Source organism: Mytilus galloprovincialis, chromosome 8 (genome assembly GCF_965363235.1).
Source record: "Mytilus galloprovincialis chromosome 8, xbMytGall1.hap1.1, whole genome shotgun sequence".
NCBI classification, from domain to species: Eukaryota; Metazoa; Mollusca; class Bivalvia; order Mytilida; family Mytilidae; genus Mytilus; species Mytilus galloprovincialis.
Window position 1 is genome coordinate 48,779,346 of NC_134845.1, and position 6,673 is coordinate 48,786,018.

The window sequence follows — 6,673 nt, forward strand, 5'->3', positions numbered from 1 at the left end:
CAGTGGCTGTAGTCTGTTCATGTATAGTTCATACGTGTTTATCGTTTCTTATTGTTATATAGATTAGACCGTTGGTTTTCCCGTTCAAATGGTTTTACACTAGTAATTTTAGGGGCCTTTTATAGCCTACTGTTCGGTGTTAAAGGCCATACCTTGACCTATAATGGTGTACTTTTATAAATTGTGACATTGATGGAGAGTTGTCTCATTGGCACTCATACCACATCTTCCTATATCTATATAGGACACGTAGCAACATGACACTTTATCTATATATGTATAAGGTATGTATGGTGCACCCATGCAGTGAAAACTTATCCATACTACAATACATTTCTTTTGGCAGGGATAACGTTAAGGTGATCATTTTTAATTGATATAAAATTGCAGGCAGGTTCATTCTGATTTGTGATGATTTATCTAGTTGATGTAAAAGTCAGACACTTGTATATTCATTTACTTTCACCTTTAATTGGTATCTAACTATAAATATTATTCTAATATTATGACGTGCTTCTTTCGCTTTTTGAATAAACCCATGATCTAAATCCAATAAAGTTTGTTGGCAAATGCGTTCATTTGATACTGCAGAATAATGAACTTTATCAAAGTGGCATGCATGCATTTAATATATTTCATTAACTTAAAACACTTCCAAACTATTAAATGATGCACATGTTGTTACTAATACATTTATTATGACTGTAATGTGTTGCAATTTGAAATTGATATATTTGACCTATATGCATGAATGGATTTTCCCGTTCATGCTGGCTGTTCAAACTCCTCCCTCTGCAAAATCACATTGCCATTCGTTTGCTTGTTTAACTGGAACAAAAAGGAGGTCCACGGAAGAGTCTAAACAAACGATCTACACTTATACACATCGGACATAGAAATTACCTTAATTGTCCTAATCAGAATCGAAACAATTGATGCAAGCTATACTGTAGTTTGAACATGGTAAGGCATTATATTCGTGTTATTTTACTAATCACGAATAAAATGCCTACCCATGTTAAAACTACAATAAAGTAACGCGTCACCAGTAAACTTAATTTGCGACCTTCAAATCCTCAATTGATGCCGTCGGAGCTTGAAGTACAATACAGTTATCTCCTAAATTTCATGTCACACAGGCAGCAATTAAACTCTTTCGCTCAATATTTTTTTACTATAATTTTTTTTTAAATAGTACGCTATAAATTGTACTAGAACTTTCATTTTAAAATTCAATATATAGACCATAACATTTTTTGTCGAGGATTGCATACGTCCTAGCCGTTTTAACTGTGACAGTTGTTTTGAGAAATTTATTTTTTTGAATGCAAAAGACTGAATGTAAGTCTGTATCTGTGACTGTATTTGCTATGGAATTTTAATATTATATTAAATGATAGCATATAGTGTAAGCTTGAATTTGTTATTGTAAGAGTGTATGTGTGTAATGTCTGTACGTGTTTATAATATTCTTATCAAAACTACATTTCGTTTTCACGTCCTATATTAACATTTCTCGATTTTCAAGTTAAGTCTCTGATCTGTGCCGATTACTAGCGTATAGTAAGTAAAGGTATGGACAGTTATTCACATTATTAATAATTATGAGATTAGAGTTTAATTCAAACAGTGGATGTCACTATTGTTAAACATGTACATACCCTTTAGTTGATCATTATAAACGACAATACAGGTACATAACACCTGTAATAATATTTGTAAGTATGATATTTCGTATAGGGTGTCAGACCACCAATTACTCCCTCCAATTTAGAACGTATGTAAATGTAGTCCTACTTTGACACAAAATAGTGCTTTTGATGTCATTGTTTACTTAAACTAACCAACAAATTTGCAGATATGAAACTTTTGGTGAAAGGGAAATATATTTAGACCATTTTGAGCCCAAATTCACTTGTCTATGAGTTTGCATTAAAAATTCAGGATTAATGCGCTACATAGTACACTAATTTAAGATTTCCAGAAAACCGGGAGTTATTTTGGTAGTACCTGTCTTTTCAAAATCAGAAATTTGTTACAAGACTTTAAACATTGGTTGAAAATTGGCATGTAGGAAGGTGATACATGTACAATTCAGGATATACCTGGTTTCCTTGAAGTTAAACTTAAGGTTAAATATTCAGAAAGCTGTGAAAATTGCAAAATTTGGCTGAACAGATAGGGATTTTTAATTGGTGGTCTGACACCTTTAAGGGAAATGCGGTGAAACCCCAAATTCAGAAAACAATTGATTTTTTTTACTTAACTGATCATTTGTTGTGATAGTAGTCACATTTCAATATCTTTTTGGGGACAAAAAGTCACATATTGCAAATTTAGAGCCTAAGACCTGAATTTGTGCTATTTTTAGCTTTTCCCACCCTGACAATATGCTTTCACATAAAAAAATGTTCCAAATTGTTATAAATGCACAGCAAGATGTTTCTGTGGTATTAACATTAAAACATGGTTATTTTACCACCAAAAAAAGTTCTTGTCATCAAGATTTAATGAAATTATTTGATTTTTATCCCTTATATCATTGCGTCATAGCATGTATTTGGCAGATAACATAGCCTGATGTAAACATTGCAAAAACTCACAAAAATCCCATTTATTATCTCAAATGAAAGTTTTATGCCTTAAGTTGTATCAACTGATAGAAAATAAAAACAGTTAAATGACCATGACTGCACTTTTGATCATTTAATAGTCCCATTACTTACACCAGGTGTAAAAAAGGGGGGTCAATATTCCTTGACTCTTCAATACCTTGAATTTTTTAATTAACCCATTGTAAAAATTGTGGAAAGTCTTTTAAGAAGTAGAACAAACAAGAAAAAAATCAACAAAACTGATCTTGATATTGAAAGTTTATGTTCCTGTAGTCCAAAATGAAATTTTCAAGTATTTTCTATCAAAGTCATACATTACAGTCAGTTTAAATTGAGCTGTGAAATTTGTAATATAAGTCACATTATGCTCAGATAGGATGTTTCTGACTTCAAATTGACTAAGGATTAAGAATAAAGCAAAGCAAAGATTTCTGAGCAACTTTTTTGGCTCTTTAGGTGTCAGACCACCAATTACTCCCTCCAATTTAGAACGTATGTAAAAGTAGTCCTACTTTGACACAAAATAGTGCTTTTGATGTCATTGTTTACTTAAACTAACCAACAAATTTGCAGAAATGAAACTTTTGGTGAAAGGGAAATATATTTAGACCATTTTGAGCCCAAATTCACTTGTCTATGAGTTTGCATTAAAAATTCAGGATTAATGCGCTACATAGTACACTAATTTAAGATTTCCAGAAAACCGGGAGTTATTTTGGTAGTACCTGTCTTTTCAAAATCAGAAATTTGTTACAAGACTTTAAACATTGGTTGAAAATTGGCATGTAGGAAGGTGATACATGTACAATTCAGGATATACCTGGTTTCCTTGAAGTTAAACTTAAGGTAAAATATTTAGAAAGCTGTGAAAATTGCAAAATTTGGTTGAACAGATAGGGATTTTTATTTGGTGGTCTGACACCTTTAAGGGAAATGCGGTGAAACCCCAAATTCAGAAAACAATTGATTTTTTTTACTTAACTGATCATTTGTAGTGATAGTAGTCACATTTCAATATCTTTTTAGGGGCAAAAAGTCACATATTGCAAATTTAGAGCCTTAGACCTGAATTTGTGCTATTTTTAGCTTTTCCCACCCTGACAATATGCTTTCACATAAAAAAATGTTCCAAATTGTTATAAATGCACAGCAAGATGTTTCTGTGGTATTAACATTAAAACATGGTTATTTTACCACCAAAAAAAGTTCTTGTCATCAAGATTTAATGAAATTATTTGATTTTTATCCCTTATATCATTGCGTCATAGCATGTATTTGGCAGATAACATAGCCTGATGTAAACATTGCAAAAACTCACAAAAATCCCATTTATTATCTCAAATGAAAGTTTTATGCCTTAAGTTGTATCAACTGATAGAAAATAAAAACAGTTAAATGACCATGACTGCACTTTTGATCATTTAATAGTCCCATTACTTACACCAGGTGTAAAAAAGGGGGGTCAATATTCCTTGACTCTTCAATACCTTGAATTTTTTAATTAACCCATTGTAAAAATTGTGGAAAGTCTTTTAAGAAGTAGAACAAACAAGAAAAAAATCAACAAAACTTATCTTGATATTGAAAGTTTATGTTCCTGTAGTCCAAAATGAAATTTTCAAGTATTTTCTATCAAAGTCATACATTACAGTCAGTTTAAATTGAGCTGTGAAATTTGTAATATAAGTCACATTATGCTCAGATAGGATGTTTCTGACTTCAAATTGACTAAGGATTAAGAATAAAGCAAAGCAAAGATTTCTGAGCAACTTTTTTGGCTCTTTAGGTGTCAGACCACCAATTACTCCCTCCAATTTAGAACGTATGTAAAAGTAGTCCTACTTTGACACAAAATAGTGCTTTTGATGTCATTGTTTACTTAAACTAACCAACAAATTTGCAGAAATGAAACTTTTGGTGAAAGGGAAATATATTTAGACCATTTTGAGCCCAAATTCACTTGTCTATGAGTTTGCATTAAAAATTCAGGATTAATGCGCTACATAGTACACTAATTTAAGATTTCCAGAAAACCGGGAGTTATTTTGGTAGTACCTGTCTTTTCAAAATCAGAAATTTGTTACAAGACTTTAAACATTGGTTGAAAATTGGCATGTAGGAAGGTGATACATGTACAATTCAGGATATACCTGGTTTCCTTGAAGTTAAACTTAAGGTAAAATATTTAGAAAGCTGTGAAAATTGCAAAATTTGGTTGAACAGATAGGGATTTTTAATTGGTGGTCTGACACCTATAGTATCGAAGTTAATATCACAGTCATCCGTTTTGTGGGAAACCGATAGTTTTTTTAAAATTTATATATCAAACGTGTCCGACAAATCAACTCAAAAAGCTAAACAGAAGAACAGATATCAAAACTTACTGGTCCCAAAGTAGATTGCAGCATGATGAAACATTTGATATAATTGAGGACTATTTAAGTATGCCTCTTGTTTTGGTGAATCCCTGGTATTGTCCGTCTTTTTTGTTAGTGAAATATTAATATTAAATAATATTTGGATGTGTAAGTGAACATTTGTTCAATATGAACGACAAATGTGTGAATAAAAGGTCATTAGACATGAACCGACACTAAAACAAAACGAAATTTGATATGAAAGAAACATTATGTGAATAAAACGTCATGTTTATAGCAATTTACAACAAAAAAGAGATATACAGATGACATTATAAACTCTCTTATAATTAGATCAAGTTTCGAAACTATGCATTTAACGGAGTTTTTAACATGTCAGGAATATGGTACTAGTAGTTTTATCAAATAGTTTGGCTCTAAGTATGATGCTTTGGCGTGTGTTTTTGTTGTACTCTAGCGTTTCTTTTTACAAAACGTTGATTTTTTTGAAATACTAAGGATGAACACAGTGGCACCTAAAAGATGCAATTTTGAATTTAATGCAATTTATTTCTCATGTCGAATGTTTTTGACCCGTCCGTCTGTCCGTCGTACCGTCTGTCGTACCGTCCGTCAGTCCGTCAGTCATGTTCTTGCCATCGCAACTCTTCTGAAACAACACAACATAATTTCATGAAACTATGTAGATAAAAAGGACATACTTTGTAGATGTGCATATCGACAAGAAATTATGATTCCATTTTTTTTCTAGGAGTTATGTCCCTCTGAACTTATTGGCCTAAATATAATACCTAAGAGTTTGTCATCGCACCTCCTCTGAAATCACACAACAAAATTTCATGAAACATTGTAAATAGAAAAGACATTATATGTAGATGTCCATATCGACAGGAAACTATGTTTAAATTGTGTTTCTAGGAGTTACAATGTATGCCCCTCTAAACTTATTGGTATCAATATACAACTACAACAGTATCATGTTATATATATATGTTATATTTGTTATTCTCGTGGGATTTTGTCTATGTGTGTTACATTTTAGTGTTATGTCGTTGTTCTCCTCTTATATTTAATGCGTTTCCCTCGGTTTTAGTTTGTTATCCCGATTTTGTTTTTTGTCCATGGATTTATGAGTTTTGAACAGCGGTATACTACTGTTGCCTTTATTCATCGCATCTCCTCTGAAACCACACAACAGAATGTCATGAAAGTATGAAGATAATGAGGACATACTATGTATATGTGCATATCGACAGGACATTACGATTCAGTTTTTTCTTTTTCTTAGAGTTATGCACCTGTGAACGTTTTAGCCTCAATATACTACTGTAACCGTTTGTAATCGCAATTCCTCTGAAACCACACAACAGATTTCACTCTGGTAGAATTATGAGTCTTTGATCTTTGGACTCTGGTGAGATTTTGTTTTTCAAATGACAATGTGGGGGTATTGGGCATGTGAGCGTGCCCACAAATGTTCTTTAATTTTAAATCGTATAATCCAAAATACATCTATTAAAATAGAACAGGGGAGATTAAATTGAATCCAATGAATGCAGAAAGTATTGTAAATAGTTTTCCTTCTTTCAATGAAAAAAATATATTTCTACAGATTAATTCATATTTGAAAAGATCGAAATGTAATCCGTTTGAACAAAAAAATGATATTTTGAATGAACA